The sequence below is a fragment of the Bos javanicus genome, chromosome 15 (assembly GCF_032452875.1).
Source record: "Bos javanicus breed banteng chromosome 15, ARS-OSU_banteng_1.0, whole genome shotgun sequence".
NCBI classification, from domain to species: domain Eukaryota; kingdom Metazoa; phylum Chordata; class Mammalia; order Artiodactyla; family Bovidae; genus Bos; species Bos javanicus.
In genome coordinates, this window is record NC_083882.1 from 42,633,130 (window position 1) to 42,656,270 (window position 23,141).

General features: G+C 35.4%; 1 protein-coding gene and 1 pseudogene across 2 annotated transcripts in view; one reads left to right on the forward strand and one right to left on the reverse strand.

Annotated features, from left to right (window-relative positions):
* SBF2 (SET binding factor 2) overlaps positions 1–23,141 on the forward strand; it is a 499,008-nt gene that overhangs the window by 150,601 nt on the left and 325,266 nt on the right. The gene's annotated exons all lie outside the window — the stretch shown is intronic.
* On the reverse strand, positions 16,511–16,700 carry LOC133227205 (small nucleolar RNA U3; annotated as a pseudogene).

Consider the following 23,141-nt stretch of genomic DNA (forward strand, 5'->3'; position numbering starts at 1 on the left):
AACAAAAAAAAAACGCATAAAAACTTTTTTAGAAAAAGAAATTATAAGACAAGCTGCAAAGAAGATGATGTCATATGATCTTGTAAATAATTTCTTTCCTGGAAATTAAGTATTGTTTGGTTCACCTACTGTTAAATTCTAACTTACTAAATAATCATTTATTAATTCAGCCATAAGAGTTGAAATCAGAGAACCCTTTTAATAGTAAATTGAAGAAATTTGTGAAAACAAAAGAAGCTGTCTGGTGGATGATTTTCATCAATGCCTACATTATAAGAATTTTTAAATCTACTTTTACATATATATATATATATATAATTAAGTAGCATATATATAATTAACATTTATTTAACCTAAACTTTGGCTTATTTGAAAGAGTAAATGCTATTCAACTAGAATTGTATTGTTCTTTTATACTTTCAACAGTTTTTATTACATATATCCATATTGTCACTTTCTAGATTTTCAAAATAAAATTTGTCTCTAGTTTGTTGTTGATACTAGTATTTACACATGAGAATTATAAATGGTGAATATATTTAATGCAAATGGTAAGGGGAGGACCGAGACAATTTTTGTCATTACAAGCTTTTAGGAAGTATGGTGCAAATCAGAGTCTCAGATAAAGGTGACAGACTTCTTCAGTGAAATTTATTAATAGTACAGTTATCATTTAAATTTTCTGAGTATGGAATTTCTGCCTTCAGTTCAGTTCAGTCGCTCAGTCGTGTCCGACTCTTTGTGACCCCATGAATCGCAGCACGCCAGGCCTCCCTGTCCATCACCAACTCCCGGAGTTCACTCAGACTCACGTCCATCGAATCAGTGATGCCATCCAGCCATCTCATCCTCTGTCGTCCCCTTCTCCTCCTGCCCCCAATCCCTCCCAGCATCAGAGTCTTTTCCAATGAGTCAACTCTTCACATGAGGTGGCCAAAGTACTGGAGTTTCAGCTTCAGCATCATTCCCTCCAAAGAAATCCCAGGGCTGATCTCCTTCAGAATGGACTGGTTGGATCTCCTTGCAGTGCAAGGGACTCTCAAGAGTCTTCTCCAACACCACAGTTTAAAAGCATCAATTCTTCGGCACTCAGCCTTCTTCACGGTCCAACTCTCACATCCATACATGACCACAGGAACAACCATAGCCTTGACTGGACGGACCTTTGTTGGCAAAGTAATGTCTCTGCTTTTGAATATGCTATCTAGGTTGGTCATAACTTTCCTTCCAAGGAGTAAGCATCTTTTAATTTCATGGCTGCAGTCACCATCTGCAGTGATTTTGGAGCCCCCAAAAATAAAGTCTGACACTGTTTCCACTGTTTCCCCGTCTATTTCCCATGAAGTGATGGGACCGGGTGCCATGATCTTCATTTTCTGAATGTTGAGCTTTAAGCCAACTTTTTCACTCTCCACTTTAATCAAGAGGCTTTTTAGTTCCTCTTCACTCTCTGCCATAGGGTGGTGTCATCTGCATATCTGAGGTCATTGATTTTTCTCCTGGCAATCTTGATTCCAGCTTGTGCTTCTTCCAGCCCAGCGTTTCTCATGATGTACTCTGCATATAAGTTAAATAAGCAGGGTGACAATATACAGCCTTGATGTACTCCTTTTCCTATTTGGAACCAGTCTGTTGTTCCATGTCCAGTTCTAACTGTTGCTTCCTGACCTGCATACAGATTTCTCAAGAGGCAGATCAGGTGGTCTGGTATTCCCATCTCTTTCAGAATTTTCCACAGTTTATTGTGATCCACACAGTCAAAGGCTTTGGCATAGTCAATAAAGCCGAAATAGGTGTTTTTCTGGAACTCTCTTGCTTTTTCCATGATCCAGCGGATGTTGGCAATTTCATCTCTGGTTCCTCTGCTTTTTCTAAAACCAGCTTGAACATCAGGAAGTTCACAGTTCACGTATTGCTGAAGCCTGGCTTGGAGAATTTTGAGCATTACTTTACTAGCGTGTGAGATGAGTGCAATTGTGTGGTAGTTTGAGCATTCTTTGGCATTTCCTTTCTTTGGAATTGGAATGAAAACTGACCTTTTCCAGTCCTGTGGCCACTGCTGAGTTTTCCAAATGTGCTGGCATATTGAGTGCAGCATTTTCACAGAATCATCTTTCAGGATTTGGAATAGCTCAACTGGAATTCCATCACCTCCACTAGCTTTGTTCGTAGTGATGCTTTCTAAGGCACACTGGACTTCACATTCCAGGATGTCTGGCTCTAGGTCAGTGATCACACCATCGTGATTATCTTGGTCGTGAAGATCTTTTTTGTACAGTTCTTCTGTGTATTCTTGCCACCTCTTCTTAATATCTTCTGCTTCTGTTAGGTCCATACCATTTCTGTCCTTTATCAAGCCCATCTTTGCATGAAATGTTCCCTTGGTGTCTCTAATTTTCTTGAAGAGATCTCTAGTCTTTCCCATTCTATTGTTTTCCTCTATTTCTTTGCACTGATCGCTGAGGAAGGCTTTCTTATCTCTTCTTGCTATTCTTTGGAACTCTGCATTCAGATACTTTTAAATATGTTTAATTTCTGCCTTAAATATATGCAAATATAAAGCTATTTCTTTGAAATCAGTTTTTGTCCTTAGCACTGCAAAATATCTACTGGCAGTATATAAACTTGAAATAGCAGACTGTTCTTTTTTTAGTAACCTTTTTCCTGCAGATGTGACTTTGACAGAGTTAGGTTTTGTGTGTGTGTGTGCTCCCAGCGGGTAACCAGCAGTAGAAGTAAAGACAACTGTCATTTGTGAAATCAACTCTGTTCATTTTAGATACAGAATGTGTATAGCTGTTTAAATGTAATTTCTGGTATTTGTATAAAATTGTTCGGTTTTTGAAGCTCCTCTAGGTAAATTTTAGAAATAAATTTTTGAGTACTTTAATCATATCCCCTCTGATTTTTGGTAGGGGGGAGAGAGGAAATATATTTAGTTACTGTTATAAGATGGGAGATGAAAAATTGATGGTAACATTTCCTATATCCTATTTTCACATGACATTAGACAAATAGGATGTATGTTACAATCAAATATTATTTATTACAGAATCTTTGAAATGCTTTGTAAATACTTTCTTCTTATATATGTTATAGTGTACACTTTCTGATCACATTTTGAATTTGGTACTAAGGCAGAATTAAGTTGCTTTATAGGCTAAATAAAGTATTCAAAATTTTATTTAAATTTCTATTAAAGATTAATATTTCATTGAATAGGAATTTGGCCCAGGCTTACCTACATATGTGTATCTGCTTCCAACTCTTGTCCTGACACTTGCCTTTTTGCATTTTTCCTTTGTTGTGCTTCAGTCTCTGTTGTAATCTGGAATGCAAAAAGAACTTCCGGGAAGGACATAGTAGTACTTTAAAAATGTGCAAATAGGAATAGAGTCATCAGTCAGTGACTAAGGATAGCTGAATTCAATTTCGCTGATGTTTAAATTGTCTAATGTCCTGTCTTTCAGTGAGACCAACATTTGGCATTTAATATCTGGTATTGTGGCTGAGGTGAAAGGAAAGGTGAATTCTAATAATGAATCAAGGCAGGAACTGAAGGAGGCTTTGTTTGTTTCTTTAACTTGTTTTGTAATAAGATCAGTTGTTTCAGTGAATAACCAGGTTGTAGTGACATGAGAAATCGCACGTTGCTTGTGATATACATAACGACAGAGGAACAGCCAAAATTCTTTTCATTTATCACAAATTCCAGAAAGAGAACTTTTGACCAGAAGTATCACATTCTTTTTTTTTTTTTTTAAAGCTAAACAGTATTCGTTCCTTAGGGAATACAGCATTCCAACTTTACTCAAAATCCCAAATGGAATCATATTGCATGATTGTAGTCAGAAAAAAAATGTGTAAATAGCACCCAAGAGAAACTCTTAAGGCTGCTTTACCAAGGTTAAATACAACTTTGTGACTCTAAGCAAGTCCATAACTAATTCTCTCTCTCCTCTCCTCTCAGTAGCCGCCCCTAATTTGTATTGGAACTTTAATTCAGAGTTCATAAACTTTTAGTCTAATTGGGAAAGAGGAATGTCAGTGGGTTAACACGCAAGTCACAGAAGTATATAATGCCCCTTTTGTGATTTTATTTTTTATATAAGTTAAAAAGCAAAGTCGATCAGGGTTTGCTACATACCTTTTGTTTTGCACTGTACCTCATGTGTCAATACTGAATTGGAGGTGAAGATCACTTAGATGGCCTTTTGTCTAGGTTGAACTATTTATATATAGGTTTCTAATCTGGACATTTCATTTAATTTCACAGAGATTTAGTTTCCTATCTCATAAGTCCTCCTTTTTTTTTTTTTTTTTCCCCCTAACAGGATTTCTGTCTTCTAGTGTATAAGAGAAAGGCTGGATGGTATTCCAAGTCTCTTAAGATCTAAGTTAAGAAAAAGCAATATTTAAGAAATAAATAGCTTAGTATTGTTGATAATTTATATAATAGTGTCTCTAGCTACAGCAGGAGCTGAAAATGAAGTAGATTAAGACTTGAATTGCTTTGAAGTGTAGGGTAGGATTTTACTTGTTAGCAAGAAGAGGATGGGGCGGGGGAAGTGAACAGATCCAGACAGGGTTGCAGGTCAGATGGGGACTTCTTTTACGAGAGTGACCTGACTGAAGCAGAGATTCAAGGGGGTAGAAGTGGAGAAGAATGGAAATTAAAATTGCATAAATTTATGAAGCCAGATAGTGGATGGCCTTGAAAGTTGTATAAAATGTGTATTTGAATTAAGAAATAAGAAACCATTACAGATTCTTGAACAGGAGAATAACATGACCAAAGACATATTTCAGAAAATTAATCTATCAGTGGTGCTTCATTGGAATGCTTGGACAAGAATGTATCTGAGTTTTCCCTGATGCATAAATTCTGTCCTGGCGTTGGAAATCAGCAATTCGTAAAGGGTTCACGTTTTCCCACTGTGTATAATCATCTTACCTGGTATGTGACAGTCAATTTTATTTTTGTACTCTTACTTTCTGTTTCAGAGCAACATCATAGTGTAATCTTTTTTAGAAAATTTAACAGACACCCAGAGATTAAATTTGAATTAAAATTTAGTCACATTTGGTGCTATAAATACAGATACTTCAACTAAAGGTAATACTCAGATGAACAGATATTTTATTTGCACAATTGTGTTTGTAGTGATTTCATAACTTACTTTTCTGCATGATCACCAGTAGGTTTCTTTTGATGTTATTTGGGAGATCCAACCTGACAATAGAAACATTGAGTGTGATAGATATGTTTTAGAATAGAGATTACATGATGTTTTCATAACGGTTGTAGCAGTATTATGTGCCTTGTAGATTTGTAGTCTTAGTATTTTTTTACTAATCATTGAAGCAATAAAATAAAGTGGGGACTATCATAGGATTTAATATCCAGAATTAGCAGGAAAGAAAAAAAAAAAAACAGAAGAAGAAACAGAAAAATGTTGGTATACATACTACTAATGAATAATAAATGAGTATGTAGTGTATTTCTGTATGTGCACATAAGGCAACAGCTTTGGGCCTCAGATCTTTATGTATAAAACAAGGGTTATAGTTCTGACTCTGTCATCTTCCCAGGATGTGAGAAACAAAGGAAAGACACTGTATTTTAAGTTTACTTAAAGGACTACATAAACTCGTAACATACTGCCCAAATATATTTATTATCATTATTGTTACTTCTGAAAATACACATCATATATTGTAGCTCTTTATTAAAAAGATGATTTATAGAGTAGATTAGAATCGCCAGTACTTGGGATAGGAATGTACATTTCAGGAATTAATTGAATGTTTTTTTATTTAAGAGAAAAACATCTAAAAGAATATTAGATATATTTGCTCACTGCAGCCAGGAATTCCTGTAATGATGGTGAAGTTATCCATGTCATAATTAAAATAATAATGTGAAATAAACACAGTGGTTCACACAAACTCTATATAGATGAACTTCTTTCTCATGTCCCTGGTCAGGGAACAGTGAAGTAAGTTCCTTGGGGCCTGGCAAAAGCAAATGAGCGTGTTTCTATCCTTTAAGTATGCTTTCATAGCTTAGGGCATTCAAAGATCCAATAAAACAAAGCAACCTCTGCTGAAGGTTATAGACATTGTAGACTATAGGAAACAAACCTCATGCAGAGAATGAGTAGACACAATAGGCAAGAGAACAAATACAACAAGAGCGAGAGATAATAGAAAAACCTTGAAGAAACAGTAAAACAAGTCTGAGACTCAAAGATACAGAAGACAAATTAGTGGTTACCAAAGTGGAGTGGAAAGAGGGGAGGGGCAAATAGAGCATATGGGATTGAGAGACACAAGCTACTATGTATCAAATAGAGAAGCAACAAGAATATACTGTGTAGCATAGGGAGTTATAGCCATTATCTTGTAATAACTTATAATGGAGTATAATCTATAAAAATGTAGAATCACTGTGCTATACAACTGAAACTAATATTGTAAATCAGCTATATTACAACTAAAAAAATGTTTTTTAAACCAAGTTCATTTAAAATTATTAGTGATTGATCATTTCCAGTATGGACAACTTGTGTAATAGGAAAGAGGAACAGGGAGATTTGACAGAGACCAAATGCTTAGCAATGAAAAAATACAGTAAATGAAATTAAAATATCAGTGATTTTTACTCAGCAAACTTTTGCATTCTTTCTATGTGCTACAAGGTATTTCTTACTGTAGGATAGTATAATTATTTGAAGAGGGAATTAGTTAATTGGAAGAGGGATTTATGGATACCACCCAGAAAATAGCACAGATACATAAAGAAAAAAATATTTATAAAATGTTAACATGACCCACAGAATTAGAGGGTCCAACTTCTAGAAATTTTAGAGCTAGAGGAGAGAGAGAATGAATCAAAGACAATATCTGAAGGGAGGATAAAGGCTGTTAAGTTTTTGAAGATTAAGGAATATCATGAGATTTTAGATTGAAGAACATACTGTGTTCCCAACAAGGGGCATAAAAATAAGTCCATACTTAATATGTACCATTTGTTGAGCACTTATTATTCCCCAAGTTCTTTACATGTATTATATCATTTAATTCCTTCAATAATCTTCAGGAAAAGTATATTCTTATTCCTACTTAAAAATTCAGGAAAACTCAGAGAAGTTAAAACCTTAAGTCCACACAACTTATAAATGATGGAGCCAGTATTTTAACTTTTGCAAATTCCCCTGATAAAACTGGTCAAGAAATGGTAGAAGCAGTACACACTAATAGTGTTAGAAATGTAAAGGGTTTATGTTGAGATTTTTAAAAATTATAATAGCAACTTTACACAGGTTTAGTCCAAAAATATGAATTCAAAAATTTGAATTAAATTTAGAATTTCTGGTTAATTTAGAATTTCTAGTTTTCTAGAAAAATATAAATGACCAAAGTTGACTGAAGGAAATAGAAAATCTAACAGAACTCTAACCATTAAAGAAATAAATACATTTTAAAAAATGTGTATAAGAAGCATTAGTCTCAGTTATTTTACTTATGAATTTTACCAAAATTTCTATTAGTAAGTTATGTCTGTCTTACACGAAATGTTCCAGAAAGTGACAAATGGAGTGATTTACGAATTAACACTTATCCTGCCTCTAATTTGTGTCTTTCTGCCCCACTGGAAAATAATCGTTATGAGAGCAATGATCTTGCCTTATTTACTTGCCAGCTGCATCTTTAGCATTTAGTGGGATACTTGGCATGTGGTATGCTGTCAGTAAATATTTGACTGAAAAATATAGCAATATTTTAATTAAAGTCTTAAATATATTTAGAAATATTTAATAGTCATTCTTTTTTCACCTATCATAATTCTTATAGAGAAATATTAGATGAAACAAGTTGGTCTATATTTTGATTTACTATGATGTATTCTGTGCAAATATTCTTTTAATCAGTTTTAATAAAATATGTGAGATTTTAAAAGCATGCCATTTTGGATGTCTTTCTTAACTCAGTGTGTGGAGGAATCCTTTCATGATGTATATGTGTATGAAATCATTGTGTTGTATGCTTTTTAAATATCTTATAATTCTGTTTGTTAATTATACCTAAGTAAAGCTGGGGGGGAGATACCACCAATATAGGTTATTATTATAAGCATGTATATTATTATTAGAGAATTATTTGTGTCAGATATGATAGTTCTTGGATGCTTTAAAAAGATAATTTGGTGGAAGAAAAGGTTAAAAAAATCCTCTTCATCTTAAGTATTTAGTTTTTTTTAAATATTTGTCTTTTTTTATTTTTGGCTGTACTGGTTCCTTGTTGCTGTGCATGGGCTTTCTCTAGTTGTGCAGAGCGGGGGCTGCTCTCTAGCTGCAGGGCACAGCCTTCTCACTGCAGTGACTTCTCTTGTGGTTCCGGGGCTGTAGGAGGCGGGCTCAGTGGTTGTGGCACATGGTGAAATCTTCCCAGACCAGGGATCAAACCCGTGTCCCCTGCATTGCAAGGCAGATTCTTAACCATTGGACCATCAGGGAAGCCCCATAAATATACAGTTTTAATGCATTTCTCCTATTTATACTTCATCTTGTTTTCAATATACTTAGTAAGTGTTTACCTTAATAGGAATATTCTCTTATATTCTTTTTCTTTCTTGTACTTTACTATTTAAAGACCTATGTCAGATTTAAATGATTTTGCTTTCCCTCATCCTAACCTCTTCTGTTTATTCTTTTTGCCTGTGTGTTCTGCTTCTTGCATCCTACAAATTTTACTTTCTCTGAAGATATGTTTGCTAATTGACTTACCAAAGATTGCAATTATCTTTATCTGATTATAAGTGTTAAATTTACTATCGGTTTTTTTTTTTGTTTTCCTTTCATGAGTTTAAAAGAAAAGTCAGATATATTTAAGAAGTCAAGGGTTCAATCTTACCATGTATGGAATGTGACATTGTAGTTCATGACTACTGTCATTCATATCTTATTCCTTGAAATCAGAGATCATCTTTCTGCAATTCAGAGTAACTTTTATGTTGTTCAGATTCAAGTGTGAAATTTAAATGAAACAACTGGTTTCTTCTTAAACCAAAAGGAGTTTTTGTGCTTGGTAGGATTTTTAAATAGTGAAAAGAAAACATCTGTTTTCTTAAGTGCACTTAAGTTAAATTTTTGTTTTTAATTTATTTATATTTAAAATCCAACCACAATTACTTACTTCCAGAGAGGAATTCTTGGTGAATCTAAGAGTTATTGGCACTACATCAAAATTGTGTATTAAATAAATATGTGTGGGTGTAAAATACTCTGTTCCTGGTACTTTAGAGAATTAGAAATTTTCTCTGATTTGAGTTACTTCACAATATTACTGACGCTCATAACATGTGTTCTTGTTTAGCACTTCACACTTACTTTTGATGTATGTAGAAAATCAACCCCATCCTTTAGGTTAAAAAGAAATTATATAATATTTCCTACCTGGAAAAGTTTCTTCCTTTAATTTAGAATTTAAATTTTTGGAATATTCATAGACTATTTCTATGAAATCATGTAAAATTATATTATTAGTAAAATTAAGATGGGTTGCTAAATTTAAAATATTCATTTTATATAGGATATCATAATTCTAACTTTTTATTAAATCACTGAAAACATGAGAAGGACCAAAATTGTCAGTTTCATGTGTTTGTGTGTGTGTTTAGATTTTTGTGATGTGCACTGATGCTTGATTAGCTGCTATTTCTTAGTGCACTAAGCAGTTTTCATATGAAATAGTTATTTAAGTCATACCCACTTACAGCTGTTATAACTAATTAGCATGGGCCTTTTCCTGGATAAAATTAAACAGTTCAACAAGATCACCCACTTTCCTGATTAAATTCTTTCTTTTTTTTTAAATCTTCTTTTAAAGTTTAAATAGGAACTGTTAAGTATTTAAAGGATCTCTGGAGGAGAAAGAAAATGTATGTGCCAGAGAAACCATTTTTGTGTGTTTTTAGTTAGTTGAGATCTTAATATAATGGTGGTTGGTTTTTGTGATATTAAATTTCTTGATTTTTGATTTGTGTCATTAGTATTATAAAATGATTTGAAACTTTGAAACCATGCAATTAGATTCAGGTGTATGACTAATTTTATTAAATTTTGCTGTGATTAGTTTATTTCTGTGTAGAATTTTTTCTCAGCTGGTGAAGTCATGGCATTTTAATAACATTATAGGTGTATTTTTTTATTTTCCAATAATATGCGTTGTTTGATAATATCAAAAGAAAGTTGTTTTAAAACAGTTTGTTATAATTAGTATGGCTTCTGAACATTGAGAAAAATGGTGGATTATAAATGTTAAATTGATTCTGAGTTACCAGTTACTTTAATGTTCATTGATAATGTAGCAACTGTATGTGTAGTTTGGTTACTTTAGGAATAATTCAATTAATGACTACTTTAAGAGTAGTAGAAGACTCAAAAGATCTGTAGGATTTCCCTTCTGTTGGCTCTAATTTTAGTGTAATTTTAAGTGGCCTCAAAGAAAGCCAGTGAAGAAATGTTTTATTTTTCAAACATATAAAATACATCTGGAAGAATAAATTCACATCTGGTTCATGGATTTCCTCCATGGAGATGATCCAAATTCAGTGTCAAGATTAGAGTTTGTACTCATGGGTTTGCAGAATCTTGTACGGAATTTGAAATATTTTGTTTGGAAGTAGTTGGGGAAACAATTGATTCAGATGTTTGTGTTCTAATTTTAGATCTTTTTCTCCCTCATTAAAAATGAATATGTTTTGTGCTTCATAACATAATCAAGGTCGTTATAACACAGATTATATTTAAGAAGATATTTGTGTCACCATTCTCAAACATTATGAGTTTTATGAAAGGGAGCAATTAAAATTTAAATTGACAGAGCATGATCATTGGTGAGCCTTACCTAACAGAAATGTACTTCTTGCACGTAATGGTGTATAGTCTTAGTCTTAACTATACCATCATACTTCATCGGCTCCATTTAGAGTCCTTTTTAAAAATTGTTGTATTTTAAATTCTGCCAAAATGGGCTATATATGCTTGGAATATAATAGTATATATACTCAGTTCCTTCCTCAGCCTCACAATGGCTAAAAAATGTATTTGTGTCTGAATGGAGTCCCTAGAGTAGCATAAAGTAGAAGCATTTATGGGTTCAATCCAAGAAGTATGTGAACTAAAAATAATATTGTCAAACTTTTATGAATTATTTTTCTTATGCATTGAGATTGCCAAACCAAACTGCTAGTCATGTGAATTAAGCGTGATATACTAGAACAAATGGGTGTTGCTCATTAAAGAGGATGTTTGGGTTCTTTTTTTCAAGGATTACATTTACACCCTTTAATGTGATATATTTTTCACATAACATAATAAAGTTTATTTGTACATAAATCTGTAGCTATTGTTTTTATATGTTTTTTAGCTTTGAATTTTCCATGAGATAGAGAATGCATTTTGCATATGTGTCTAATTTAGTGGTTTCTGAACAATATGGCAAGAATTCTTATGTTTCAGCAGATTTTCCAGTGCATCACCAAACTGTAGGTATTATAAGAGTCTAGAAAGGGGCCAGTCATTGAGAATTCTTTCTTTACTCTTTTACTCCCTATTTTAACCCTTCTTCCCACTTAAGTCATTGCCATATGAAATTTTGTTCTTGGCAAATGAGAATGAAAATGGAAATATTAATTTTGGGGGTCATATTTATATTAGTGTTACTGTTAGAAACTGTGGTTTCCTGTACTTTTTAAGAATAGCTACCTTAAAAAGTTATCTGTTCTCATTTTCTTTTGCACCCTTCTTGTTGTTTTGTGCTTCCCACTTTTTGTTCCTTGTATGAATACCACCTTATGGTTACCACGGGAGCTCTGAACGAATGCTTCATTGATAACATTTGACTCTTTTCATGTATTACTAATTCACCGGTTGTTGACTTTTCCTGCTGCTGCTGTTTAGTTGCTTCAGTCGTGTCCGACCGACTGTGTGCAACCCTATGGACTGTAGCCTGCCAGGCTCCTCTGTCCATGGGATTCTCCAGGCAAGGGTGCTGGAGTGGGTTGCCATGCCCTCCTCCAGGGGATCTTCCCGACCCAGGGATTGAACCTCAGTCTCCTGTATTGCAGGCAGATTCTTTACCACTGAGCCACCAGGGAAGCCCTCCTCTTTTTCATATATGTATGTATGTATATATTTAACCTTTACAAGTATTTCTCAAGGGTCTGCCTGGCAGGCAGTGTTCAGAGTACTGATTTTAAGTTGTCTGATTAACCTTTCTTCCCTTCCAGGTAGTAGAACTCCTTCTTTAACCTCTGTCATTCATAATTTATAGCTCAATTTGTTCTGGTATTCTTCAATTATGTATCCATTCCTAACCTCTTTCCCTTTATCTTACTTCAAATTTGTGGTCACTTACTTTGTTCAGTACCATATAATGGCTGTATTTTTGAAAGTCAAATGTCAGTAATGAAGGTGTTCTTATTGCAAATTGTTGCTGTTTTTATTTGCCAAGTTGTGTCCAACTCTTCACAACCCCATGGACTGTAGCACGCCAGGCTCCTCTGTTCTCCACTATCTCTTGGAGTTTGCTCAAGTTCACGTCCATTGAGTCGACGATGCTATCTAACTATCTCATCAGGCACACTTTAATAGATTTTAACATATGCTTATATCCATGAAGCTATCATCACAAGCAAGATAATGGACATATCTATTACCTCAGAAGTTTTTCTCATGCCTCTTTGTGATACTTTTTTCTCATTGCCTCCCACCCCCAGACAACCACTGATTTGCTTTCTGTCACTGTACATTGATGGCTTGAATGGTGGGCTCCCAAAAGTTATGTCCACATGGAACCTATGAATGTGACCTTATTTGGAAGATGTAATTAAGTTAAGGATCTGGAAATGAGCTCAACCTAGCTTAGATTTGGCCCTAGATCCAATGATAATTGTCCTTATAAGAGAAAGAAAGGACATAGAGAGGAGAAGGTGATGTAATGGAGTTAGATATTGTAGTGATTCATCTACAAGCCAAGGACTATCAAGTATTACTGGCAGTCATCAGAAGCTGGTCAAGAGGAACAGAACAGATTCTTCCTTGAAGTGTACAGAAGGAACTAACCCTACCAACATGTTGATTTTGGATTTCTCCTTCAGTACTGTGACAGACTAAATTTATTTTGTTTTAAGCCACCAAATTTGTGATAATTTGTCACAGTATCCCAATGAAGTGGATACAAAATTAGTTTTCATTTTTTAGAATTTTATGTAAATGGAATCATTCAGTGTGTATTCTTTTTTATCTAGATTCTTTCAGCATACTTATTTTTAGATGCCCTTTGCATGTGTTAATAATTCATTTTATTGCTAAGTATATACACATATGTAGTCTATATATGTGTACACATATGTATATATTGACTACAGTTTGTTGATTTATTCACTTGTTGATGAACATTTGGTTATTTCCAAATTTTTCTACTATAAAGTTGCTATGAACATTTGTGTCATCTTTGTGTAGACAGATGATTTTATTCTTCTTGGATAAATTTCTAGATTTTGAGTGCTTCGGTATATTTGACTTTATATATGTACACATTTGGAGAAGGCAATGGCAACCCACTCCAGTATTCTTGCCTGGAAAATCCCATGGCCGGAGGACCCTGGTAGGCTGCAGTCCATGGGGTCGCTGAGAGTCGAACATGACTGAGCGACTTCACTTTCACTTTTCACTTTCATGCATTGGAGAAGGAAATGGCAACCCACTCCAGTGTTGCCTGGAGAATCCCAGGGATGGAGGAGCCTCGTGGGCTGCCATTTATGGGGTCACACAGAGTCGGACACGACTTAAGCAACTTAGCAGCAGCATGTACACATTTCGCTTTTTAATAAAACTGCAAAAGTGTTTTTTTGAAAATACTGTGCCATTTATATTCCCTCAAGTAGTATATGAGAATTCAAGTGCTGCCTCATCTTGACTAGTTCTTGGTAGGGTCAGTCTTTTAAACTTTAACCATTGTACTGTGTGTAGTGACATATCATTATGGTTTTAATTTTTACTTCCCTGATGACTCATACTATTGAGCAATTTTTCACTTGTTCCTTTTCCATCTTTATATCTTACTTGGTGAAATATGTGTTCAAATCTCTTGCCCAGTTTTTTAAAAAATATAAATTTATTTTAATTAGAGGCTAATTACTTTACAATATTGTATTGGTTTTGCCATACATCAACATGAATCCACCATGGGTGTACACATGTTTCCCATCCTGAACCCCCCTCCCACCTCTCTCCCCGTACCATCCCTCTGGGTCATCCCAGTGCACCAGCCCCGAGCATCCTGTATCATGCATTGAACCTGGACTGGTGATTCGTTTCATATATGATATTATACATGTTTCAATGCCACTCTTCCAAAATCATCCCACCCTCACTCTCTCCCACAGAGTCCAAAAGACTGTTCTATACATCTGTGTCTCTTTTGCTGTCTCGCATACAGGGTTATCGTTACCATCTTTCTAAATTTCACATATATGCATTAGTGTACTGTATTGGTGTTTTTCTTTCTGGCTTACTTCACTCTGTATAATAGGCTCCAGTTTCGTCCACCTCATTAGAACTGATTCAAATGTATTCTTTTTAATGGCTGAGTAATACTCCATTGTGTAGATGTACCACAGCTTTCTTATCCATTCGTCTGCTGATGGGCATCTAGGTTGCTTCCATGTCCTGGCTATTATAAACAGTGCTGCGATGAACATTGGGGTACATGTGTCTATTTCCCTTCTGGTTTCCTCAGTGTGTATGCCCAGCAGTGGGATTGCTGGGTTATATGGCAGTTCTATTTCCAGTTTTTTAAGGAATCTCCACACTGTTTTCCATAGTGGCTGTACTAGTCTGCATTCCCACAGTGTAAGAGGCTTCCCTTTTCTCCACACCCTCTCTAGCATTTATTGCTTGTAGACTTTTAGATTGCAGCCATTCTGACTGGTGTGAAATGGTACCTCATTGTGGTTTTGATTTGCATTTCTCTGATAATGAGTGATGTTGAGCATCTTTTCATGTGTTTGTTAGCCATCTGTATGTCTTCTTTGGAGAAATGTCTGTTTAGTTCTTTGGCCTATTTTTTGATTGGGTCATTTATTTTTCTGGAATTGAGCTGCAGGAGTTGCTTGTATATTTTTGAGATTAATTCTTTGTCAGTTGCTTCATTTGCTATTATTTTCTCATATTCTGAAGGCTGTCTTTTCACCTTGCTAATAGTTTCCTTTGTTGTGCAGAAGCTTTTAATTTTAATTAGGTCCCATTTGTTTATTTTTGCTTTTATTTCCAATATTCTGGGAGGTGGGTCATAGAGGATCCTGCTTTGATTTATGTCAGAGAGTGTTTTACCTATGTTCTCCTCTAGGAGTTTTATTGGAGAAGGCAATGACAACCCACTCCAGTACTCTTGCCTGGAAAATCCCATGGACGGAGGAGCCTGGTAGGCTGCAGTCCATGGGGTCGCTAAGAGTTGGGCATGACTGAGCGATTTCACTTTCACTTTTCACTTTCACACCGTGGAGAAGGAAATGGTAACCCACTCCAGTATTCTTGCCTGGAGAATCCCAGGGACAGAGGAGCCTAGTGGGCTGCCATCTATGGGGTCGCAAAGAGTCAGACATGACTGAAGCGACTTAGCAGCAGCAGCAACGGGAGTTTTATAGTTTCTGGTCTTAAGTTTAGATCTTTAATCCATTTTGAGTTTATTTTTGTGTATGGTGTTAGAAAGTGTTCTAGTTTCATTCTTTTACAAGTGGTTGACCAGTTTTCCCAGCACCACTTGTTAAAGAGATTGTCTTTTCTCCATTGTATATTCTTGCCTCCTTTGTCAAAGATAAGGTGTCCATAGGTGCATGGATTTATCTCTGGGCTTTCTACTTTGTTCCATTGCTCTATATTTCTGTCTTTGTGCCAGTACCATACTGTCTTGATGACTGTGGCTTTGTAGTAGAGCCTGAAGTCAGACAAATTGATTCCTCCAGTTCCATTCTTCTTTCTCAAGATTGCTTTGGCTGGCTATTTGAGGTTTTTTGTATTTCCATACAAATTGTGAGATTATTTGTTCTAGCTCTGTGAAAAATACCATTGGTAGCTTTCTAGGGATTGCATTGAATCTATAGATTGCTTTGGGTAGTATACTCATTTTCACTATATTGATTCTTCCAATCCATGAACACGGTATATTTCTCCATCTATTAGTGTCCTCTTTGATTTCTTTCACCAGTGTTTTATAGTTTTCTATATATAGGTCTTTGGTTTCTTTAGGTAGATATATTCCTAAGTATTTTATTCTTTTCATTGCAATGGTGAATGGAATTGTTTCCTTAATTTCTATTTGTGTTTTCTCATTATTAGTGTATAGGAATGCAAGGGATTTCTGTGTGTTAATTTTATATCTTGCCACTTTACTATATTCATTGATTAGTTCTAGTAATTTTCTGGTGGAGTCTTTAGGGTTTTCTATGTAGAGGATCATGTCATCTGCAAACAGTGAGAGTTTTTCTTCTTCTTTTCTTTTTTTTTTTTTTTTTCAGCTTCACGCTCAGGAGAGGACACAACATCTCCTCCTCATGGTTTCGGGTGCTCTACACATTCAGAGAAACTTCTCTAGTGACAAACTATAGAAATGATCCCTGAAAGTATAGTCTTTCTTCTTCTTTTCTAATTTGGATTCCTTTTATTTCTTTTTCTGCTCTGATTGCTGTGGCCAAAACTTCCAAAACTGTGTTGAATAGTAGTGGTGAAAGTGGACACCCTTGTCTTGTTCCTGACTTTAGAGGAAATGCTTTCAATTTTTCACCATTGAGGATAATGTTTGCTGTGGGTTTGTCATATATACCTATTATTATGTTAGGTATGTTCCTTCTATTCCTGCTTTCTGGAGGGCTTTTATCATAAATGGATGTTGAATTTTGTCAAAGGCTTTCTCTGCATCTATTGAGATAATCATATGGCTTTTATTTTTCAATTTGTTAATGTGGTGTATTACATTGATTGATTTGTGGATATATTGAAGAATCCTTGCATCCCTGGGATAAAGCCCACTTGGTCATGATGTATGATCTTTTTAATGTGTTGTTGGATTCTGATTGCTAGAGTTTTGTTAAGGATTTTTGCATCTATGTTCATCAGTGATATTGGCCTGTAGTTTTCTTTTTTTGTGGCATCTTTGTCAGGTTTTGGTATTATGGTGATGGTGGCCTCATAGATGAGTTTGGAAGTTTACCTTCCTCTGCAATTTTCTGGAAGAGTTTGAGTAGGATGGGTGTTAGCTCTTCTCTAAATTTTTGGTAGAATTCAGCTGTGAAGCCGTCTGGACTTGGGCTTTTGTTTGCTGGAAGATTTCTGATTACAGTTTCAATTTCCGTGCTTATGATGGGTCTGTTAAGATTTTCTATTTATTCCTGGTTCAGTTTTGGAAAGTTATACTTTTCTAAGAATTTGTCCATTTCTTCCAAGTTGTCCATTTTATTGGCATATAATTGCTGATAGTAGTCTCTTATGATGGAGAAGGCGATGGCACCCCACTCCAGTACTCTTGCCTGGAAAATCCCATGGATGGAAGAGCCTGGTGGGCTGCAGTGCATGGGGTTGCAAAGAGTCGGACACAACTGAGCGACTTCACTTTCACTTTTCACTTTCATGCATTGGAGAAGGAAATGGCAACCCACTCCAGTGTTCTTGCCTGGAGAATCCCAGGGACAGGGGAGCCTGGTGGGCTGCTGTCTAAGGGGTTGCACAGAGTCGGACACGAATGAAGTGACTTAGCAGCAGTCTCTTATGATCATTTGTATTTCTGTTTTGTCTGTTGTGATCTCTCCATTTTCATTTCTAATTTTATTGATTTGATTTTTCTCCCTTTGTTTCTTGATGAGTCTGGCTAATGGTTGGTCAATTTTATTTATCCTTTCAAAGAACCAGCTTTTGGCTTTCTTGAATTTTGCTATGGTTTCTTTTGTTTCTTTTGCATTTATTTCTGCCCTAATTTTTAAGATTTCTTTCCTTCTACTAACCCTGGGGTTCTTCATTTCTTCCTTTTCTAGTTTCTAGCACACGTAGAACCTTCTCCAGGATAGATCACATCCTGGGCCATAAATCTAGCCTTGGTAAACTCAAAAAAATTGAAATCATTCCAAGCATCTTTTCTGACCACAAATGCAGTAAGATTAGATCTCAATTACAGGAGAAAAACTATTAAAAATTCCAACATATGGAGGCTGAACAACACGCTGCTGAATAACCAACAAATCACAGAAGAAATCAAAAAAGAAATCAAAATATGCATAGAAATGAATGAAAATGAAAACACAACAACCCAAAACCTGTGGGACACTATAAAAGCAGTGCTAAGGGGAATGTTCATAGCAATACAGGCATACCTCAAGAAACAAGAAAAAAGTCAAATAAATAACCTATCTCTTGCCCATTTTTAAAATTGGAGTTTTTGTTTTCTTATTATTGAGCTTAGAGATTTATTTGTTTTAAACAATCTATCTGCATACAACTTCTTCACCAGGTACATGATTTATAAATATTTTTCTCTCAATCTGTCATGTCTTTTCATTCCTTTATAAGTATCTTTCAAAGAGCAGAAGTCTGTAATTTTAATGAGGTCCTATATTTATGAGGTTTTTAATCAGCCATGTGTGTTATATATCAGAGATGGTGGTCTTTCTGTGCTTTCCTCAACTGTTTGTTTCAGTGGGTTTATTAAAGTATAATTTACATGTAATAAACTATACATATTACAAACTACACATATTTGAAAAGTTTTTGACATATATTATACCATAAAACCACCACAGTGAGGATAATGAATGTATTCATCACCCATAGTAGTTTCCTACTGCCCCTTTATAATCCCTCCTTCCCACTCTTTATCCACCTCCCTCTACCAGACATTCATTTATCTGCTTTATGTCACTATGGATTAAATTGCAGTTCCCAGAGTTTTATATAGATTGAAATTATATACCTGTGTTCTCTCCTATGTCTGGAGTAAATGTTTTTCAGTCAGCCTAAACATTTTTAGATTTGTTTATCTTTTATTATGTATCAGTGGTCAATTCCTTTTTATTTTTCTTTTCAACAATATTATAGTTTGTTTATCCATTTACCTGTTTGGGTTGTTTCCAGTTTTGGGCTATTACAAATAAGCCGCTATGAACATTTATGTATTATTTGGACATATGCTTTCTTTTCTTTTGGGTAAAAATCCAGTAGTGGAATTCAATCCAGGGATGAAAAGACATGACACAAATTGAGAGAAAAATGTTTACAAATCATTTATCTGGTGAAGGACTTGTATCCAAATAGATTGCTTAAAACTAGATCAAAAGAAATGTGTAAACCTTTTTTCCAAAGTGGTTATACCTTTTCAATTTTTACCATCAGTGTATGTGAACTCTTATCACATCCTCATCAACACTTAGTATGGTTGATCTTTTAAATTTTAGTCATCTTAATAGATATGTCATACTAGCTTATGATTTGAATATGAATTTCCTTAGTGTTAATGATGTTGAACATGTTTTCAGGTTGTTACTTGCCACCTGGGTATTTTCTTTGGTGAAGTGTCTATTTTAGGGTGTTTTCCTCTTTTAGAGTTTTCTTTTATATTGTGAATACGAGTTATTTATCAGATACATGCTTTGCAACTTTTTTTAATCAAAGCTGTGGCTGTTATCTTCATTTTCATAACACTAGCTTTTTTTTAAAGAGTAGAAGCTTTACATTTTTTAAATGAATTTTTTTTGTTGGAGTATAGTTGATTTACAGTTTTCAGTTTCTGCTGTACAGCAAAATGAGCTTTAAATTTTACAAGTCCATTTCATGTATTTTTTTAATGATATATGGATATATCATCATCCGTACATGTATGGATGGATGATAATTGTGTTGTATCTAAGAAATCATTGCCTAGTCCAAAGTAGTTACTAATATTTTTCTCTTATGTATTCATCTCAGAATTTTAATTTTTAGATATTTTATCAGGTCCATGGCTCATTTTCAGTTGATCTTTGCATACCCTGCAAGGTGTGGATTCACTTTTTTGCTATGAAAATTCACTTATTCCAGATGGCTTGTTGAAAGACTATCCTTGCTCCTATGAATTTGCCTTTGCTCTTTTGTTGAAAATCAGTTGTTTATATGTGCATCTGTGTCTGCACTCTCTATACTGTTTCATGATTTATTTGTCTGTCTTGATGACAGTACTACTATTTTGAATACTTTATGAATGATTCCTGAAATCTGGACTTTGCCCCCATTTTTACAGGGTTGTTTTGGCTGTTCTTAACTCCTTTGCATTTCTGTATAAAAATTTATGTGTGATGATTCTTCACAAAGGAAGTGAAAGTTGGAGATATACATTCCTTGTATAAAATGTTTCTATTATTATGTTTGGGCTTCCATTGTAGTTCAGTTGGTAAAGAATCTGCCTGCAGTGCAGGAGACCCAGGTTTGATTCCTGGGTTGGGATGATCCCCTGGAGAAGGAAATGGCAACCTACTCCAGTATTCTTGCCTGGAGAATCCCATGGACAGAGGACCTGGCAGGCTGCTGTCCATGGAATCACAAGAGTCGGACATGACTTAGCAATGACATCCCACCATCATTATGTTTCAGTGGCTCAGTAACAGGATGGGCTTCCCAGGTGGTGCTTCTGTAAAGAACTTGCCTGCCAATGCAGGAGACTTAAGAGATGTAAGATCCCCTGGAGGAGGGCATGGCAGCCCACTTCAGTTTTCTTGCCTGGAGAATCCCATGAACAGAGTAGCCTGGCAGGCTACAGTCCATAGGGTGACAAAGAAACATGACTGAAGTGACTTAGCAAGCAAGCAAGAAAGTAACACAATGCCAAAAGTTGCTGAATTCTAGTAAAGTGGGCTACTTATTTCCTAATGTTGTTTTGAAATATATTTGTGCCTTTAATTATGCCATTTCATCACTTGTCTCACCTAAGACTATCTTTCCTAGGCAAAACTCAAATTATACTCCCAAATCAATTCTGGGACACAGTGTTTTCTTTTGAACATCTACAGCATTTACTTATTTCTAATCAAAGAGTCTTTCAGTCAGTAAAGAAGAAGAAAATACTTACCAGCTTCCTATGAGAGCAGCTGATCTTAAAAACAGACTAAGACATTACAGAAAACAACAGGCTAATGTCTCTAGTGAAGATAGATAAAGCTATGTTAACAAAATATTAACAGTTTGAATCTAGTAACATAGACAATATCATGTATTATATATAACCTTGTGGGCTCTATTCCAGGAATACGATGATTGTGTAACACTCAGTAGAAGAAAAAATATATAATCAGACATGACTTCTGAAATGATGGCATGAGATGCTTCAGCAGACTCTCTTCCTTGTAAAACCATTATAACTGATGAAGTTTAAAACAAAAAAAGCAAACAGATAATGCCCAACCATTTAAAATCTCTGCAAATGGTTATAAGGGCATATAGCAAATGAAGAAACCTTTATTCAAGAAAATCTACTAAATCTTCTAACAGTGAGAGTCTGTCATTTGAGCCATTTTTCTTCCCCAGCAGGTCAACAAAGGAAACCTTACTCTGAGCAGGTTCAAACTGGTATGCAGGGCTCCTTCTGCCATCCCACCCTCTCAGCTTCCAGTCTAGGACTGTGGTTTTCCCCTGAAGGGGCAGGCTGACAGCGTTTCTTGTTTTCCCCCAGCTCTATGTTACAGAAGTTCTCTTCTAGGCAAGAATAAATAAAGAGGTCTGGGATTCCTCTTCCATCCAGCCCCCTTCCTCTGGGCAGCAGGCTGAGAATACTGTGGCCTCAATCACCATCAGCCCAGCACGCTACTAGGATGGAGGTTCCACACTGGGAGGAGCAAGATGAGAAGACTATAAGCGACTGCACCCAGCTGTGAAGTACCCTATTCATAAAGCAGAGGTATCACTCTGAGAGATAGATGGCCGCAGTTTCCAGTTCCAGAGAAGTGGTACCAGCTTTTTCTTGGAGAAGAGGCAGGCCATAAAAACCAAGAGTTCTGAAGTTCTCCCTGCGGGAACTGACTTTATTTGGAACAGAGTTTGGGAAAGTTCAAGCCCAAGGTGTGCTCACAAACAATGGTGATTTTGGTATAGGCTATTCAGAGAAGGCTGATAGCTCCATGTGCACAGCAAGATAAATTGTAGAGCAGCTGGAAGTTTACCAGATAAAACTAGGGAAAGAGATAGCTAAGAATAGTCCACTTGGGGTTGGAATGAACTTCAAATACTCTGGCTTTAAAGACCATCCTCTGTAAAGAGGACAGGATTTAATTGGATAAGACTGTGGAACAGTTTATGCCCAGCATACTTTTGAAAACAGTTAAGCAGTAAAGAGGCAGCTAGAGGAGGTCAACAGCCAGGTGTGATACCCACAGAAGCTGACAACAGGTAAATCAAGGAAAGAGACAAGGAGAGTTCCCCCAAACTGTTACCACTGAATATCTTTCTGCATGCCCCAGGCTGTATCCTCTGAGGAGCAGCATCAGAGGCTGTGCACTGTGGGGAAGATAGATGTCACTAAAATAGTTTAGCCAAGTCACTGAAGAAATAAACCAGCAAACCACAACAATACTCTCTGGATAGGTAGAAGATCAGTATCCAGAGTTAATAGATACATTATCTAAAATGTGTGATTTTACACCAAAAGTTCTGAGACATGCAAAGAAATAGGAAAATATAGCCCATATACATATAAAAAAGCAGGTAATAGAAACTGCCTTTGAAGGTGCTTAGATGACACTTAGCTGATAAAAATTTCCAAGCAGCTACTTTGAACATATAAATATGTTCAAAGAACTGAAGGAAATCATGCCTTATGAAGTAAAAGAAGATAACCATATCTCATAAAGTAGAAAGCATTATTAAGAGATTTGTTAGGGAAATTATAAAATATTACTGAGAGGAATTTTGAAGGTCTTAAATAAATGAAGGTTATATATTATGTTCATGCACTTGAAAATTTTACAGGGTTGTTAGTTTCAGATATACAGCAAAGTGATTGTTTTATATCCATTATAGGTTATTATAAGATATTGAATATAGTTCCCTAACTATACAGTAAAT